This window comes from Stenella coeruleoalba (assembly GCF_951394435.1).
Source record: "Stenella coeruleoalba genome assembly, chromosome: 11".
NCBI lineage: Eukaryota > Metazoa > Chordata > Mammalia > Artiodactyla > Delphinidae > Stenella > Stenella coeruleoalba.
The window spans coordinates 81,260,365-81,280,276 of NC_137157.1; the positions used below are offsets into that span (position 1 = coordinate 81,260,365).

General features: G+C 37.7%; 1 protein-coding gene across 11 annotated transcripts in view; it reads left to right on the forward strand.

Annotated features, from left to right (window-relative positions):
• LMNTD1 (lamin tail domain containing 1) overlaps nucleotides 1–19,912 on the forward strand; it is a 440,038-nt gene that overhangs the window by 123,026 nt on the left and 297,100 nt on the right. For 10 of the 11 annotated variants that reach the window (XM_079936801.1, XM_079936802.1, XM_079936803.1 and 7 more), the window contains one exon: nucleotides 11,678–11,764. The gene's annotated coding sequence lies outside the window, so the exon portion shown is untranslated. Of the gene's footprint in view, nucleotides 1–11,677; nucleotides 11,765–15,186; nucleotides 15,370–19,912 lie in introns of all 11 variants that reach the window. The other variant, XM_079936807.1, reaches the window with a different exon arrangement.

Sequence of the window (19,912 nt, forward strand, 5' to 3'; positions counted from 1 at the left end):
GAGGGGCTTAGCTGATGGACCTGGCTCAGGCCTTCTCGTATCGTTGCAGTCAAACTTGACTCAGTACCAAGACATTTTGTGGCAGCTTCCAGAAACAGAGAAAAATAAAGATACAGGGATTTGGGTTAAAAGTTCTCTTGAATTTTCGCTCAGTCTTTCTATTATATCAGAAATTTCCCAATTATACTTTGTGAGATCTTAGGGAAAAAGAGAATAGTTATTGTAAATTTCCATATTTAGCATTTATCATACTATATTGCAATTATTTATATAATATGTAATAACCTACATTGTTATATATAATGATGACTCTCCTTTTAGACCAGGGGTCCTCAACACTCCCAGCAAATTTTAATTACTTAGGAGCTTTTAAAAAATGTTAATAACATGGGCCCAACTCCCATCCAATTGAATCAGAATCTCTAGGTATGAGTCCAAAGAATCATTAGTTTTTAAAATCTTCCTGGGAGATTCTAATATATACCTAGGACTGAAACAGCTGTTATCTTAATTAATTCCTATTTTTTTGTTTATGTTATACACACTTTTGGGAACCTCAGGAAAACTGTGGATCTTTCTCCATCGATAAATGTGATCTGTCCATTCATGAAAATTTTTTGTATAATTTCAAGGGATTGTGCATCCCTGATTTAGACTGTGAGCTCCTCAGTGGTGGTAACTGTGTTTTTTAATCTATGTGTATTTTTGTATGAACTTTTCTCTGCCCTTACCCACCTCTACTTCAAGAAGTGAGGCTTTGAGTCTTGGCATAGGACAGACATGTAGACCAATGGAATAGAAATGAGAGTCTAGTAATAAACCCACACAGTATGGTCAACTGATTTCTGACAAGGGTGCCAAGACAATCCAGTGGGAAAAGAATAGTCTCTTCAACAAATGGGGTTGGGATAACTGGATATCCACATGCAAAAGAATGAAACTGTACCACTACCTCACACCATATACAAAAATTAATGTAAAATGAAACAACAACCTAATATAGTTAGAACTATAAAACTCTTAGAAGAAAACATAGGCCTAAATCTTTGTGACTTTGGATTTGAAAAGCATTCTTAGATATGATACCAAAATCAGAAAAAGGAGAAATAGATAAATTGTACTTCACCAGTATTTAGAACTTTTGATCATCAAAGGATGTTATCAAGAAAGTGATGAGACATCCTACACAATGGGAGAAATTATTTGCAAATCATACATCTGATAAGGGGGTAGTATTGAGAATATAGGAACAATTCCTATAACTTAATAACAAAAAGACAAACTACCCAATTAAAACATGTACAAAGCACTTGAATAGACATTTCTCCAAAGAAGATAGACAAATGGCCAATAAGCACCTGAAAAGATGCTTAACATCATTAGGCATTAGGGAAATGAAACTCAAAACCACGGAGATACCACTTTACACTCAGTAGGATTACTACTATTTAAAAACAAACAAACAAACAGACAAAAACCCCTAAAGCCCATAAAAGCTGAGAATAACTAATCTTGGCGAGGATGTGGAGAATTGGAATGCTTGTACATTGCTGGTGGCAATGTAAAATGGGTACACCCACTGTGGAAAACAGTTTGGTGGTTCTTCAAAAAGTTAAATGCAGAATTATCATGTGATCTAGCAATTACACTCCTGGGTATATATCCCAAAGAACTGAAAACAGGTACTCAAATACTTGTACACGATGTCCATAGAAGCACTATTTACAGTAGCTAAAAGGTGGAAACCACCCAATGTCCATCCACTGACAACAGATAAACAAATTTAGGATATACGCATAACACAGTATTATTTGGCCATTGAAAGGATACCTGCTACAATATTGAAACTCTAAAACATTATGCCATGATTTCATTTATGTGAAATGTCAGGAGTAGGTAAATCCGTAGAAACAGAAGACAGGTTGGTGGTTGCCAGCGACTGGGGGATGTGAGAATAGATAGCGACTACTTAATGGGGGAGGGAGTTTCTTTTGGGGTGATGAAAACGTTTTCAAACTAGATAGGGATTGTGATTGCACAACATTGTGAATGTATTAAGTGTCAGTGAATTGTATATTCTAAATGATTAATTTTATGTTATATGAACTTCATTTCAATTACAAAAAACACAGAGGCAGTCCCAGACAAACTGGCACAAGCTGATCATCTTATTCCTATGTGAGAACATTTGTATGCAAAATAACTGTCTTTGAGTTATTCCTTGAAACTACATAAAATACTTACTGGAACACACTAAGCGCTCAATAAATATTAGCTGATATAAAAAAATATAAGTGGGAGTCTGAGGCAGTTTATAGAGACATGATGCAACACAAACTCTGTATCCTTGGCCCCTAGCACAGTTTCTCATACATGGTACACAGACTTAATGTTTTTGAATTGATCCAACTGGGAAGTCTCTTTTCTCTAGAGACATTCAGGAATGGGCTATATATCGCATCACTTCAGACCTCTGAAGATTTGCTGATGTATGCATCAGGGGACAATGAAATTTGGTCAATAACTATTACTCCATACATGAATTCATGTAAAACATTGAAATATTAATGCAATGGAACAACTGATACGGCAGGAAGAGCCATGTTTAGTCTTCTGTGAATAATCTTGTACAATAAATCATTTATCCTCTAGTCGAGATCGTGAACTAAGTAAACCCATGTGTAAACTGTGGGAGTCTCCTCAACTCAGCACAGAAATCAAAGAAAAGGGGAAGAATCTCATCCCTAAATACAATGGACTTTACTTCAAATAAGGCAATGATACTTTTCCGGATTGTGAGATTTCTGAAATTACTTGCTTCAATGCTCACAGACTCAAACTAGGCCAGGATCCATGAACAGTAACAAGGTCACTTGTTAATCTGTTACAGATAGTATTTTGTGCAGAGGAAACTATGCTACTATGTTTAGAACTCTACTCTTATTTTTAACACTACTGCATCTAATGACACATTCCTGGATACTCAATTAATGAGCTTTCCACACATATTCAGTACTTTCCTCTGAGAAGCTCAGAATGTGTTGTGCATTAAGTGAGACTCATTACAGTTCTCACATGGTTATTGTTATACCAGGTTGAGAGGAATAATTACAGTATTTAGTTTTGTAATCCCTTCATTTTATAAAGCAGATATTTCACAGCTCAAACAGGATCAGCAATGAAGTTATTTGTAGGTGGATTTCTGCTTATTGCCAATTCTGACAGAGTAAATCCACAAAAAGTGCATTACAGGGAATTTTTGATTTCAGTCACTCTATCCTTCCCTCAAATCTGTTCCCAGTCTCTGGTCTTAACCCATGGGTCAATGCATGCCACCAGTGGCCACCTAGATGTTCAAGATTGGAATCCAAGAGTCACTGTTGATTCTCCCCTTTTCTTGCATCCCGACACCCACTCCATTGTCAAGCCTCATCTCTTCACTTTTGTCCATCTCCTCTGCCCTATCTGAGTCCAGCAGCCCACTTCTCTTACCAAGGCTCCTGCAACAGGCCCTCTGCTTTTGCTTTTGGCCTCCTGCAGTCTATTCTCTGTAAGTCAACCAGAGCAATCTTTGCAGAACCAGTCATTGGGGTTTCTGCCCCTCACACTCTTTCCAGCTCAGCACCAGTTGTCCTGGTTATTTTCCCCAGGAAGTGCTTCCCCATCTTCCTACGTGGCCAACTCCTCATTTAGCCTTGAGTATTCTACCTAAAGTGGGTGTCCACCCCCAATGCACAACAGCCATTATTATCTTTCAGCCCTAGTTTCTTTCATAACATTTCCAATTTTATAATTATTTTATTATTATTTGTTTGTTAGCTTTTCTACCTTTAGAATGAAAGTTACATCAGAGTGGGGCTGCATCTTACTGACTGTGGTATCTCCTCCAGCTTGGTCAGTGAGCCTGGACACTGCTTAAAGAATGAATGCGTCACTTCTCCTGGGTCCTTCCCACTTCCTCTGCCTCTTCTTCCACAACCTCAGCCCTCATGCCTCTGAAGATTCAATAGGAGCAGGAAGAATGACTGATAGAGGTTAAACACTCTGTCTTATTTGCCAACAAAAGAATTTTCTCTTTTCTTTTCTTTTTCTTTTCTTTTTCTTTTTTGGTTGTGCCATGAGGCTTGCAGGATCTTAGTTCCCTGACCAGGGATCGAACCCAGGCCCTTGGCAGTGAGAGTGTGGAATCCTAATCACTGGACCACCAGGGAATTCCCAGGATTTTCTTATATATTTTTGAAAACTTTTCTTTCCCACTAAACATATGCGTGGGTAGGAAAGATGAGGGTAGGGCAGAGGAGTGTGGAAGAGTTCACATATTTTCCCCCCCAACCCGGGAGATGTAGAAATGAGAAGGGGAAACTTTTTGTAGAAAGTGTGAAAATTAAGGAGATTGGTTCAAGATGGCGGAGTAGAAGGACATGCGCTCACTCCCTCTTGAGAGAGCACCAGAATCACAACTAACTGCTGAACAGTCATCGACAGGAAGACACTGGAACTCACCAAAAAAGATACCCCACATCCAAAAATGAAGGAGAAGCTGCAATGAGGTGGTAGGAGGGGCAGAATCACAAGAAAATCAAATCCCATAACCGCTGAATGGGTGACCTACAAACTGGAGAACAACTATACCACAGGAGTCCACCCACTGGAGTGAAGATTCTTAGATGCATATCAGGCTTCCCAACCTGGAGGGCTGGCAAAAGGAGGAGGAATTCCCAGAGAATCAGACTTTGTAAGCAAGCGGGATTGGATTGCAAGACTTTGACAGGACTGGGGGAAATGAAGACTCCACCCTTGGAAGGCACACACAAAGTAGTGTGAACATCAGGACCCAGGGGGAAGGAGCAGTGACCCCAAAGGAGACTGAACCAGGCCTACATGCTAGTGTTGGAGGGTCTTCTCCAGAGGTGGGGGGAGGTTGTGGCTCACCACGGAGACAAGGACACTGGCAGCAGAAGTTCTGGGAAGTAATCCTTGGCGTGAACACTCTGGGAGTCTGCCATTAGCCCTGCCAAAGAGCCTATAGACTCCAGTGATGGGTTGCCTCAGGCCAAACCACCAACGGGGAGGGAACTCAGCCCCACCCATCAGCGGGCAAGGGGATTAAAGTTTTACTGAGCTCTGACCACCAGAGCAACAGCCAGCTCTACCCGCCACCAGTCCCTCCCATCAGGAAGTTTGCACAAGCCTCTTAGAAAGCCTTATCCACCAGAGGGCAGACAGCAGAAACAAGAACTACAGTCCTGCAGCCTGTGGAACGAAAACCACATTCACAGAAAGATAGACAAAATGAAAAGACAGAACACTACGTATCAGATGAAGGAACAAGATAAAACTCCAGAAAAACAGCTAAAGGAAGTGGAGATAGGCAACCCGCCAGAAAAAGAATTCAGAATAATGATAGTGAAGAAGATCCAGGACCTCAGAAAAAGAATGGAGGCAAAGATGGAGAAGATGCAAGAAATGTTTAACAAAGACCTAGAAGAATTAAAGAGCAAACAAAAAAAGATGGACAATACAATAATTGAAATGAAAAATACACTACAAGGAATCAATAGCAGAATAACTGAGGTAGAAGAATGGGTAAGTGACCTAGAAGACAGAATGGTGGAAATCCCTGACACAGAACAGAATAAAGAAAAAAGAATGAAAAGAAATGAAGACAGCCCAAGAGACCTCTGGGAACATTAGATGCAGCAACATTTGCATTATAGCGGTCCCAGAAAGAGAAGAGAGAGAGAAAGGACCCGAGAAAATATTTGACGAGATTACAGTCGAAAACTTCCCTAACATGGGAAAGGAAATAGCCACCCAAGTCCAGGAAGTGCAGAGAGTCCCAGGCAGGATAAACCCAAGGAGAAACACACTGAGACACATAGTCATCCAACTGACAAAAATTAAAGACAAAGAAAAATTATTAAAACCAACAAGGGAACAAAGGGAATACAAGGGAATCCCCATAAGGTTAACAGCTGATTTCTCAGCAGAAACTCTACAAGCCAGAAGGGAGTGGCATGATATATTTAAAGTGATGAAAGGAAAGAACCTACAACCGAGATTACTCTACCCGGCAAGGATCTCATTCAGATTCGACAGGGAAATCAAAAGCATTACAGACAAGCAAAAGCTAAGAGAATTCAGGACCACCAAACCAGCTCTATAACAAATGCTAAAGGAACTTCTTTGAGTGGGAAACACAAGAGGAGAAAAGGACCTATGAAAACAAACCCATAAGAATTAAGAAAATTATAATAGGAACATACATATCTATAATTACCTTAAAGGTGAATGGATTAAATGCTCCAACCAAAAGACACAGGCTCACTGAATAGATACAAAAACAAGACCCATCTATATGCTGCCTACAAGAGCCCCACTTCAGACCTAGGGACACATACAGACTGAAAGTGAGGGGATGGAAAAAGATATTCTGTGCAAATGGAAATCAAAGCTGGAGTAGCAATACTCATATCAGATAAAATAGACTTTAAAATAAAGAATGTTACAAGAGACAAAGAAGGACACTACATAATGACCAAGGGATTCATCCAAGAAGAAGATGTAACAATTATAAATATATATGCAACCAACATAGAAGCACCTCAATACAAAAGGCAAATGCTAACAGATATAAAAGAGGAAATTGACAGTAGCACAGTAATAGCAGGGGATTTTAACACCTCACTTATACCAATAGACAGATCATCCAAACAGAAAATTAATAAGGAAACACAAGCTTTAATTGACACAATAGACAAGATAGATTTAACTGACATTTATAGGACATACCATCTGAAAACAGCAGATTACACTTTCACCTCAAGTGCACACGGAACATCCTCCAGGGTAGATCACATCTTAGGTCACAAATGAAGACTTGGTAAATTTAAGAAAATTGAAATCATATCAAGCATGTTTTCTGACCAGAAGGCTATGAGATTAGAAATCAATTACAGGGAAAAAACATAAAAAATACAAACACATGGAAACTAAACAATACATTACTAAATAACCAAGACATCATTGAAGAAATCAAAGAGGAAATCAAAAAATACCTAGAGACAAATGACAGTGAAAGCACAACGATCCAAAACCTATGGGATGCAGCAAAAGCAGTTCTAAGAGGAAAGTTTATAGCAATACAGGCCTACCTCAAGAAACAAGAAAAATCTCAAATAAACAATCTAACCTTACACCTAAAGGAGCTAGAGAAAGAAGAACAAACAAAACCCAAAGTTAGTAGAAGGAAAGAAATCATAAAGATCAGAGCAGAAATTAATGAAATAGAAACAAAGAAAACAATAGCAAAGATTAATAAAACTAAAAACTGATTCTTTCAGAAGATAAACAAAGTTGATAAACCTTTAGCCAGACTCATCAAGAAAAAGAGGGAAAGTACTCAAATCAATAAAATTAGAAATGAAAAAGGAGAAGTTACAACAGACACGGCAGAAATACAAAGCATCCTAAGAGACTACTACAAGCAACTCTATGCCAATAAAATGGACAATCTGGAAGAAATGGACGAATTCTTAGAAAGGTATAAGCTTCCAAGACTGAACCAGGAAGAAATAGAAAATATGAACAGACCAATCAGATGTAATGAATTGAAACTGTGATTAAAAATCTTCCAACAAACCAAAGTCCAGGACCAGTTGGCTACACAGGTGAATTCTATCAAACATTTAGAGAAGAGCTAACACCCATCCTTATCACACTCTTCCAAAAAGTTGCAGAGGAAGGAACACTCCCAAACTCATTCTATGAGGCCACCATCACCCGGATACCAAAACCAGACAAAATACTATAAAAAAAGAAAATTACAGACCAATGTCACTGATGAATATGGATGCAAAAACCTCAACAAAATGCAAACAGAATCCAACAACACATTAAAAGGATCATACACCATGCTCAAGTGAGATTTATCCCAGGGATTCAAGGATTCTTCAATATGTGCATTCAGTCAGTGTGATACACTACACTGTATTAACAAACGGAAGAATAAAAACCATATGATCATTTTAATAGATGCAGAAAAAGCTTTTGGCAAAATTCAACACCCATTTATGATAAAACCTCTCCAGAGAGTGGGAATAGAGGGAACCTACCTCAACATAAAAAAGGCCATATATGACAAACCCACAGCAAATATCATTCTCAATGGTGAAAAACTTGAAAGCATTTTCTCTAAGATCAGGAAGAAGACAAAGAAGTCCACTCTCACCGCTGTTATTCAATATAGTTTTGGAAGTCCTAGCCACAGCAATCACAGAAGAAAAAGAAATACAAATTGGAAAAGAAGAAGTAAAACTGTCACTGTTTGCAGATGACATGACACTATACATAGAGAATCCTAAAGATGCCACCAGAAAACTACTAGAGCTAAAGAATGAATTTAGTAAAGTAAAGTTGCAGGCTACAAAATAATGCACAGAAATCTCTTGCATTCCTATGCACAAACAACAAAATATCAGAAAGAGAAATTAAGGAAATAATCCCATTCACCATTGCAACAAAAAGAAGAAAATACCTAGGAATAAACCTACCTAAGTAGGTAAAAAACATGTACTCAGAAAACTATAAGGCACTGATGAAAGAAATGAAAGATTACACAGATTGTGAGATATACCATGTCCTTGGATTAGAAGAGTCAATACTGTGAAAATGACTATACTACCCAAAGCAATCTACAGATTCAGTGCAATCCCTATCAAATTACCAATGACATTTTTTTACAGAACTGGAACAAAAAATCTTAAAATTTGTATGGAGACACAAAAGACCCCGAACAGCCAAAGCAATCTTGAGGGAAAATAACAGAGCTGGAAGAATCAGACTCCCTGACTTCAGACTATACTACAAAGCTACAGTAATGAAGACAATATGGTACTGGCACAAAAATGGAAATATAGATCAATGGAATAGGATAGAAAGCCCAGAGATAAACCCACGCACCTATGGTCTCCTAATCTATTACAAAGGAGGCAAGGATGTACAATGGAGAAAAGACAGTCTCTTCAATAAGTGGTGCTGGGGAAACTGGACAGCTACTTGTAAAAGAATGAAATTAGAACACTCCCTAACACCATACACAAAAATAAACTCAAAATGGGTTAAACACCTAGATGTAAGATCAGACACTATAAAACTCTTAGAGGAAAACATAGGAAGAACACTCTTTGAAATAAATCACAGCAAGATCTTTTTTGACCCACCTCGTCGAGTAATGGAAATAAAAACAAAAATAAACAAATGGAACCTAATGAAACTTAAAAGCTTTTGCACAGCAAAGGAAACTATAAACAAGAGGAAAAGACTGCTGGAGTAGGAGAAAATATTTGCAAACAAATCAACGGACAAAGGATTAATCTCCAAAATATATAAACAGTCCATGCAGCTCAATATTAAAAAAAAAAACAGCCCAATCAAAAGATGGGCACAAAACCTAAATAGACATTTCTCCAAAGAAGACATACAGATGGCCAAGAGGCACATGAAAAGATGCTCAACATCATAATCATTAGAGAAATGCAAATCAAAACTACAATGAGGTATCACCTGACACCAGTTAGAGTGGGTATCATCAGAAAATCTACAAACATCAGTTGCTGGAGAGGTGTGGAGAAAAGGGCACCCTCTTGCACTGTTGGTGGGAATGTAAATTGATACAGCCACTATGGAGAACAGTATGGAGGTTTCTTAAAAAACTAAAAATAGAACTACCATATGACTCAGCAATCCCACTACTGGACATATACCCTGAGAAAACCATAATTCAAAATGACACTTACACCCCAATGTTCATTGCAGCACTATTTACAATAGCCAAGACATGGAAGCAACCTAAATGCCCATCGACAGATGAATACATAAAGAAGATGTAGTACATATATACAATGGAATACTACTCAGCCATAAAAAGGAACAAAGTTGGGTCATTTGTAGAGATGTGGATGGACCTAGAGACTGTTATACAGAGTGAAGTAAGTCAGAAAGAGAAAAACAGATATATTAATGCATATATGTGGAATCTATAAAATTGGTACATATGAACTGGTTTGCAGGGCAGAAATTGAGATACAGATGTAGAGAACAAACGTATGGACACCAAGCGCGGAAAGCTGGGGTGGGGTGGGGTGGGGTGGGATGAATTGGGAGGTTTAAGAAGTTGGAAAGAAAGATGTAAAAAAGACCCTTTATGGTTTTTCATAAAGTTTTGCCCTGAGTAAGTAGGTGTAAGAAATCTCCTTGTCTTGTGATTAAATATATAGTTTAGAGTTATCTTTATTTTTTAATATCAAAAAGAGGTAAAGTGTTTACTTGCTGTGGGTTCTTCCTGCTGGTGCAATTTTTGTAACATTTTGCCTACTATCTGGAAAACAAGACTGACCTCTCTAGTTAGAGGCTAATTTTAGTTGGGTCATGTAGGCTCTTTGTGGATTCATTCACTAACCACTTACTATATATGTAAAAATGTGCCGGGCACTGTTGGTTGAGCAAGCTTAACCTTTATGCACTGATACTCACTGTCTTCTGCCAGAGTGACTTCTGTTTTGCCTTAAGTGTGCCAGGTTAGGCATGAGATTTAAATTTATATCAGCTTATCATTTGTTTTCTCTCTCTTGACATACTTTCACCCTCTTTACTCTTGTTACTTTCACCAGATGTGGTCCCTCTCTTCACTTGGTGATGCATCTCTTGTGAATCAGCCAGTTTCTTTAACACCCTTTGTCCCATCAAAAAGCTGTATCTTTTAAATTACTTTCCGAAAGAGACCATGTTTCCAGAAACTTTTGGATATGGCACACCTGGTTTAATTCAGAGGATGTATTCCCAAAAACGGTAGGATCATTTCTATGTGGGTTCATTGGAGGACAGCCTTAAGGAGATGCTCTCCAGACAGTCAACACGGACAGTCTGTCTTTGCCGGTCAGTCCTCCAGCTTTCAGTGATGTTTATGATGTTTATGAAGGTCAAAGGGCTTTCAAATATAAGTAAGTTCTTCATGATATTTATTCTCTGATTCCTAAGTCATTTTCTTGAAGACACATTGTGGTCTGCTTATCTCCTTACCACCTTTTTTAGGTGTAAGTATTGCTTGCATACTTTTTGACTTTTGTCAGATGTTATGGGTCAAAACTGTTCACCATAACACACAATAAATAGTAGAAAGAACAGCCATAGCATAGTAAACAATACATGTTTTAGAACCCACTCAACTCAGGAAAATGAGGTAGAGTACTGTTTGGCAGAGGACCTTTGCAATATGGTGGATTAATGCTTTTTAGCCAGGAATATGTTACAGTACAGTGTGTTGGCTAGATCTCACTGACCGAGAAGGTACCTAGAGCATGGGTGGGGTGGGGTGGGGTGGAGGAGAGACATATATACGCATAAAGTTTATTGTAATGCATATATGTGTGTGTATTACATAGGCACCCATATACACAAGTTACTTTTTAAAAGAAACTATTTCAGAGATTTATAGAAATTTAATGAATCAGCACTGTGTGCAGCATTATCAAATTGGGTCTATGTGCATCCCTACATATGAATTTCCAGAAAATGCTTAAGTGAATGCTCCCAACAAATTATAATTAGGTTTAGATTGTCCACCTGGTGTTTCATTTCTTTCTGCAATAAAGTTAGTTGATGATATTTTCATTTACAGTTGACAACTGAGAAAACAGAAATCTGGCTATATCATCCAAGGGATTCCACTGGACCCTGCTGCCTCTCAGAATTCAGTGAAACTCAGGTATTTGGACGATGAAACAATTATTTACAATTTTAGTTTACTTTGCCATGTCATTCCTTACAAATCATCTGTATGCTGCCTTCTAAGTGCCATATGCTTACTTTTAATTAAAATCCTAAAGAAGAAGAACCAGCCAAGTGTATCATCATTATTATTCACGGTGCATTGTTGGCTAGACCCTTTATAAAAATGTGTAACACAAAATTGTACATTGTGAATATTTATGGAATTATCCTATAAAGAAACTGAGCTTTTGAAAAAATCTAAACAAGCTATACTTCATGAGGAAAAATCTAGTTTATTAAAGAGAAATGTATCAGATAATCTATTGTAATGATTAAGTGAATGAACTTGTTAAAACATGAATTGGCTATAAAATGTCATAAAATGTAGCAGATTAAGCTACTTTTTTTGAAGTCTTTCCAGATTTTTTTTAATGAGTTAATATATTGCTTTTTAACAGAGAACTCCTGCAGGCAGAAAAGAAATTATATCTGACTTAAAAATTCCCATCATGCTTCATTCTCTGGTGTACTTTTGCAGCCTTGATGGATTTGTTACATAATCAGCTTTCAATGGCTTCTTTTATTATAAAACAGAGCATTATTGCCTAAAACAGCCCCACTCCCTTTTTTTTTTCCTCTTCCCTCAGTTTCTGAAATTACAAATGCATTTAAACAATGATCAAGTCATGCTGCAGCAGGCACAGGGAACAAATGAACAACTGCAGCAAGAAATTGCTAAACTTGGGTCTGAAATGCCAGCATTGGAGAAAAACCTGAGATCAATAGTGCTCAAAAGTGTGAGCTGATGGAAGATAGGATATAACTCCATTGGGCTTCCTACCTGCTATTTATGCTTGCTCTTCACATAACCCATGGACAGTTGGCATTATGGAAAACATTATAAAACAGTTACTTGCCATTTCTAACTATGCTGCATATTTGGAAAGTGTACAGATGCAGCTGTCATACTTTTTAAAAAAAAAAACTACTGGGCTATATAATAATTAGAAAGAGAGATGGTATTTAATTAATGCAATAGTAAAAACTATCTGACTTAAAATTTGCTTTACAATCAACCTAACATGTAGTAGATAGAACTCCTTAAACTCAAGGTATCCTTGAACCTTCAGATCCCATTAAAAATATGTTGCTGCTTTTTATTTATTTCAGATCAAACATCTTAACCTTTCTCCGCATATTATATTAATTACCCCAAGACTAACTCAATGTACTTTTCTCAGCAACTAAAGCCAGATTTCTCACTACAAAATGAGAGACATTTTCTTACAATCATGAGTTGTTTAGAATTTACCAAAGATATGAAGATTATATAAGTATCACCAGCTATTGCTACAAACTCTTTTAATCTAATGTTACTAGACAAAAAGAATAATTAATGTTATCTAGTGATAACAGTTCCATAACAATATGAATATGTTTAATGACACTGAACTGTACATTTTAAACATTGTTAAAATAGTCAATTTTGTACTATATATATTTTGCTATCATTTAAAAAAACACAAAAAATTTAAAGTATAACTATGCAGTGTTCCCTGGACCCCCACTACCAAGTTTAAGAAGGACACTTTATTTAACTTTGCCATTTTATGAGAGTCCTTCTAAGATCTCTTCTTTCCACTTCTGTCTTAACAGCCCATCCCTGTCCTGGCATGAATTTTGTGTTCCTATTCCCTTGTTGTATTGTTTAGTCTTGCGTGTCAAAGAGCCTTATAAGTGGAATCGCATGCCATGTATTTTTCTGCAATAGCTTTTTTGTTTAATCTTTAATCCCTGAGATTCATTCACATTGTTACCTGTAGTTGTATTTCACTATTTTCACTGTTATATAATATTCTATCCCATGGCTATACCATAATCTACTTATTTGTTTATGGTTGATCTTTGGGTTGCTTCTCTTTTATCCTTTTTTTTTTCTTTTCTTTTCTTTATTTTTGGTTATTACATAGAGTGTTGCTATGAGCCTTTTTTCTCCCTGTATATATGGGCAACATTTTTTATAGTGGTATTTTAGCTGTCCCTGGAACAAATGACTGCTCCATTGATTTCCCTACCTCACTGTGCGGAGTTTATTCAGTAGCCATCCAATCTGACAAACATAGAGATGGCTTATTTTGTAGTCAGACCCAGTTTCAAATACTTCCTCCTTCACTTAGCAGATATATGAAGTTAGATAAGATCTCTGGGCTTCGATTTCCTTATCTCTGTCTTGGGACTAATAATAGCTGCCACACAGTGTTTTCGAGTGGATTTAATTAGATAATCTACTTAAAGAACTAATTATTTAATACATGCTCGGTAAATAGTAATTATTAGTGGTATTATAATTACAGAATAGATGGCTGTACCAAGAATCACTGTGCAGAGATACTTCAATTTTATTCAAACAAAGGAGTAGAAATTTAAACTCCTGCAGTCAGATCTCAGAGCTAGGAGCAGTAGGACAAATGAGTTGGTGTCAAAGCACTGGGGCCGACACCCATAAGGTGAGACAAGGGTACAGAATGTCCTCACCTTCTCCATTGTCCCCAAATCCCCATTAAACTTCTAGTTTAATCCAGCTGTGCCACAATAAGCAATAAGGAATAGAGTCCTTAGGGAGATGGTGGCACAAGAGCACATTTTATTCCCTTACTGCACTTGGAGGGTGGAGTGGAATCCTTCCCCATCTCTCTATTCATGTGGAGCTCATGGGTAGCACAGAGATCTTGTGATTAACCCTAAATCGTGAACAAAAAAGACATATTGCTGCCCTTGAGGAGTTTATAATCTAGTTTATAATCTAGGGAAGATAGCAATCCCTATGAAACAATTGGAGAGTAATGAAGAAAAGGTAATTGTCCAACTGTGGGGTTTAATTTAATAGCTACATCCTAGAAAAAGCTAATTGATATAATAAAGCATTATTAATTAAAATTGGTTATATGTTTCAAAATTTACCACTATTTTTTTAAGAAAGGCAAACGTGCTTTTAGTCCAGTATTTTGTTTCCTATCTGGATATCATCAGTGGTGGCGCAGCCTGATGTCATATCCACTTCAAGTTAATTTGATGCATTGTCTTCGTGTTCATCATTATTTTAAACAGTAGTTGTTCGTTTGATTGACAGGAAAGGTGGAGCAACTCTTTGCAGCTTAAGTGAATTAACCTGGCCAAGGTTACCTACACACAGGGAGTCATTTTCACAGACAGAGCTGAAATATTTAAACTTGTAGCTCTACACTTCTCCATCCCCCTGCTTTTCCAGCTCAAGTGAATATCTGTTTTTGTCTGGGAAGTTTAAGTAAGGCATCGTGTTGGTGACAGGGTGAATGGCTCTCACAAGGAGCCCGAACTCTGGCTTCTCAGTGAGAGCCTGAGCCTGCCTCTCCCCCATGATGCTTTGCTCCTTATCAGGGGAACGAAGACAAGTGGACGTGGGTCCCACTGTGCTGCTGCGCCTTCAAAAATACAGCACCTGTGAAATGTAAATCAACACTTCCATTTCTGAAGCAATTGCAACAGCTCTTTATCCCAGAGGATGGGTACAGTTCAAGAAGATAATTTGCAAAAGCCTTTCAAGAGTCATTTTACATTAAGGTACTCAGAAAACAAATGACTGAAAGAAACAAAAGCATTGGCCCTTCCTTTGTAAAATTTAAGATGTATCTCTACTTATACAACTTGTTCTGAAATAAGGCTGTTATTCTCCCTAGGTGGCAAATATAGATGTAAACACCCAGCTAGCAAAGTCTTCCTCTCTGAGTGTATAGATTGCCTTGTTTCCAAGAATAATGGTTTAGTGAAGGTGTCAGCTGTCACACTTACAGCCATCACTCATGCTCCATTTGAGATGATGTTCTGTGTGGTCATCCATGCTTAGGGCAGGATGCTTATTATCCGACCAGGAAATGAGGCTTCTGACATTCTTTTTGGCTGTTAAAAATAAAACGCCTAAATATGTGTGCTAGCTCACTGCTGAGTAAACATCTTCATTCACAGGACATCTTTGATAATCTTTCCTGAGGTCATTAGAGGATGTGTGCTCCCTCTGACCACAATTGAAAGCGCTTGGGTACAGCTAGCCTGTCTTCATTGCTTAAAGATGGTGACTGCTTTTAGAAAAGGAAATATTCTAATAAAAATAGACACTCTTAAAAAGAGGTAAACCAGAGCATTGATTTCCACTATAATTCTTGTGCTGTGTTCAGCAAAGCAAATAATTCTACAAGCAATTAGGGCATACCACCTCTTTAATGTTTTCATATATTCAAGTATTTTTCTCATGTGCTTCCTTCTAAAATAATTGCTTATTATTGAATTAAAATCTATTGAAATCAAATGTGAATCTGAATTTGTTTTATACTAGAGAAAGTGGAGAGTAACTATTTCACACTGATTGGCCCATCAGAAAAAACTTTCGATAGAAAGATTTGCTGTCATTTTCCCAAAGGATCTATCTTGGGAATCACCATTGGCATATGTGATGGAATGGCCCAATTGTTTATTATTGAGATATAAATGATGCATAACACTGTATTGCTTTCAGGTGTATGGAATGGCGTAGTTCTGATAAAGGCAGTTGGTTAGGTATCTGGTCTTGTTTTTGCTCTTTCACCTCAACAGATGATGTCACCTTGTTACGGTTCTTCTCTAGTTACTTGATCAATGTCCATCAGGTTTCTAGATAAAGAAATGTTTCCAGAGTTTATGCCTCTGCTTGTGGATAAGTCAGTTTTTAGCATCAAAATGTCAGAGAGCTGTTGTGTTAGAAGATGAAGGACTCCAAAAGGCAGGTGGCTGGTGGTTGAGTTTTCAGATGTTTTCTGTGATGCTGAGTTAGAGGGCACATGGCAGGCTCCCTCCCTACTCATTACTGAATTCTAGATTCTTCCTCACTACTTGAGTGTGGTGGGGGTCAGTAGCATCCTCGATCCTGGAAGTTTGTGAGAGATGCAAGACCTCAGACCCCACCCTTAGGTCTACTGAATCAGAATCTGCATTTTAAAAAGATCTCCAGCTGACCTATAGGCACGTGAAAGTTTGAGTAGCGTTTCTCTACTGAATCAAAGATTCATTCTATTTGGACTTTGCTAACCCCTCCCTTTGCCCTATTACTTTAAGCCATTCCAAATAGTCTTTACTATTCAATTTAATTACCTACAGATAGGGATTCCATGATAGAGTCTGCCTTTTCTGGTAGGATATGAACTCAGGATTAAAAAATGGCAATACAAAAACTGGGACATTTATAAATTAAGTCTTAGACGTTCTAAGAGTGTTACATTAAAAATGTATTCTTAATGGATTGGTCTACTCAAAACTACTGGCTAAATACAATACTTCTTAAATACTGATAATTACGATAATAACATCCATACATGAAATTGGAGAAGGAGAATTCTTTTTACCTCGGAATTTCTGTATTTTGTGCTTTTGTTGGTATAATAATTTGCCATCCTTGGCAAAGGACCATATTGCTTTAAACCTGAAGAAAATAGGTAAATAGATGCCGAAGTCTTAGGGAAGGTTCCCGAAGATAAGGTCCTCAGCATTTGAAAATTTAAAAGAAAATGTTTCTTCTTTTCTCTTCTTGAAGCTGGATACCATGGATAGTTTTTGAGTCACATGTGTCTGTGTCCCAGAAGACCTAGGCTTCTTTGGGGGAATGTCGCAGTTCTGTTGGCTCAAGCCACATTCAGAATCCTGGGATAGTCTCTTCATCTGACCACCCTAGGATAACATCAGTAATAGTGATTTCAGCTCAAGTCTCTGTAAGCATGTTATATTAGATGGGGTCAAAGTTTTATGAAAAGATAAGAAAAAATTATTCAAAAGTAAGCAAATAGGCAAATTACAGTACTCTAACACCCCACAAGGAACATTATTTTCTGTATGCTAATCACTATTAATTACTTAGTGTACATTATCTTCAATTCTGTTACGTAGGAAACGTTATCCTTAGAGTTCGAGAAATTGAGGCTCGGGAATTCCCTGGCAGTCCAGTTGCTAGGACTCCGCACTTTCACTGCTGAGCGCCAGGGATCAATCCCTGGTCGGGGAACTAAGATCCTACAAGCTGCGTGGCATGGCCAGAAAATAAAGGAATCTAAGGCTTAGAGAAATCTAAAAACTTTCCCAAGCTTATACACATAATAAATGACGGAGCTTTCAAACTGAAGTCTGTACTGCCCACAGATAGGATCTTAATAGGCTACATAGCTGTTAATCCCTTGACATATTAATGAGTAATTGCCGTTTCAGGCATTAGGGAGAGGCAGCTGCAGGTAGGAGGCTCCTACAATACTCCTCAGCCCTGAACACTGGAATCCTTGGTACCACTGGCTAAGAGTAACTGTCTATTGAAATGCTAGATTCAAGTGAGCCCAGGTCTCCGAAGGCCCGGCTTGAACTGCCTAGAAGGGGTTTGTCTTCATTTGGCAATTTGTTTTTATAACTACTGTAACTTTGATCAATGCTGCTCTTATATTCTATTTCCTGAAGGTATTTTCTGTATTATTACTCTTTCTCATTTTTATATTCCTCCCCGTAAGTCCCTTTCTTTCCTTGTTATAGGCACACTCAAACCTCCATCCTAAAAAAACAACCACCACCACCCACAAACATTTTTCCTTCACCCCGATTCTCCTTCACACTATTGTTCCTTTGTTCTACATCCCATTACCCTCTCATTCTTCTTGAAAGAGTGGCTTTATCAATTACCGTCTATAAATCATTATTTTTCATTCATTTCAGAACCTGTTACCCTCCAGTTTTCTCTTCCATCACTCATTGAATCAAATGTAACCTTGTTTAACAAGCTTTATTACAGTAACGTCCAATAGCCTTCCTTATGGAGGAAAACGGAAATGGAAACAGAATATAGACTATGCTGATGAAACATCTACTGTAAGCCATCTTTATGCAGTAAATTTTATGTATAATTTCTCATCTAAGCTTCATAGTAACCTTGTGATTTTTTATTTATTTATTTTAACATCTTTATTGGAGCGTAATTGCTTTACAATGTTGTGTTAGTTTCTGCTGTATAACAAAATGAATTTGCTATATATATACATATATACCCATATCCCCTCTTGCTTGTATCTCCCTCCCACCCTCCCTATCCCACCCCTGTAGGTGGTCACTAAGCACCGAGCTAATCTCCCTGTGCTATGCGGCTGCTTCCCACTAGCTATCTCTTTTACATTCGGTACTGTATATATGTCAGTGCTACTCTCTCACTTCGTCCCAGCTTACCCTTCCCCCTTCCGTGTCCTCAACTCCATTGTCTACCTTTGCATCTTTATTCCTGTCCTGTCCCTAGGTTCATCAGAACCTTTTTTTTTTTAGATTCCATATATATTTGTTAGCATACGGTATTTCTTTTTCTCTTTCCGAATTACTTCACTCTGTATGACAGACTCTAGGTCCATACACCTCACTACAAATAGTTCAATTCCATTTCTTGTATGGCTGAGTAATATTCCATTGTAAATATGTGCCACATCATCTTTATCCATTTATCTGTCTATAGACACTTAGGTTGATTCCATGTCTCGGCTATTGTAAATAGAGCTGCAATGAACATTTTGGTACATGACTCTTCTTAAATTATGGTTTTCTAAGGGTATATGCCCAGTAGTGGGATTGCTGAGTCATATGGTACTTCTATTTTTAGTTTTTTAAGGAACCTCCATACTGTTCTCCACAGTGGCTGTATCAATTTACATTCCCACCAACAGTGCAAGAAGGTTCCCTTTTCTGGACACCCTCTCCAGCACTTATTGTTTGTAGATTTTTTGATAATGGCCATTCTGACTGGTGTGAGATGATATCTCATTGCAGTTTTGATTTGCATTTCTCTAATGATTAGTGATGTTGAGCATCCTTTCATGTGTTTGTTGGCAATCTGTATATCTTCTTTGGTTAGGTCTTCTGCCCATTTTTGGATTGGGTTGTTTGTTTTTCTGATATTCAGCTGCATGACCTGATTGTATATTTTGGAGATTAATCGTTTGTCTGTTGCTTCATTTGCAAATATTTTCTCCCATTCTGAGGGTTGTCTTTTGGTCTTGTTTATGGTTTCCTTTGCTGTGCAAAAGCTTTTAAGTTTCATTAGGTCCCATTTTTAAATTTTTAT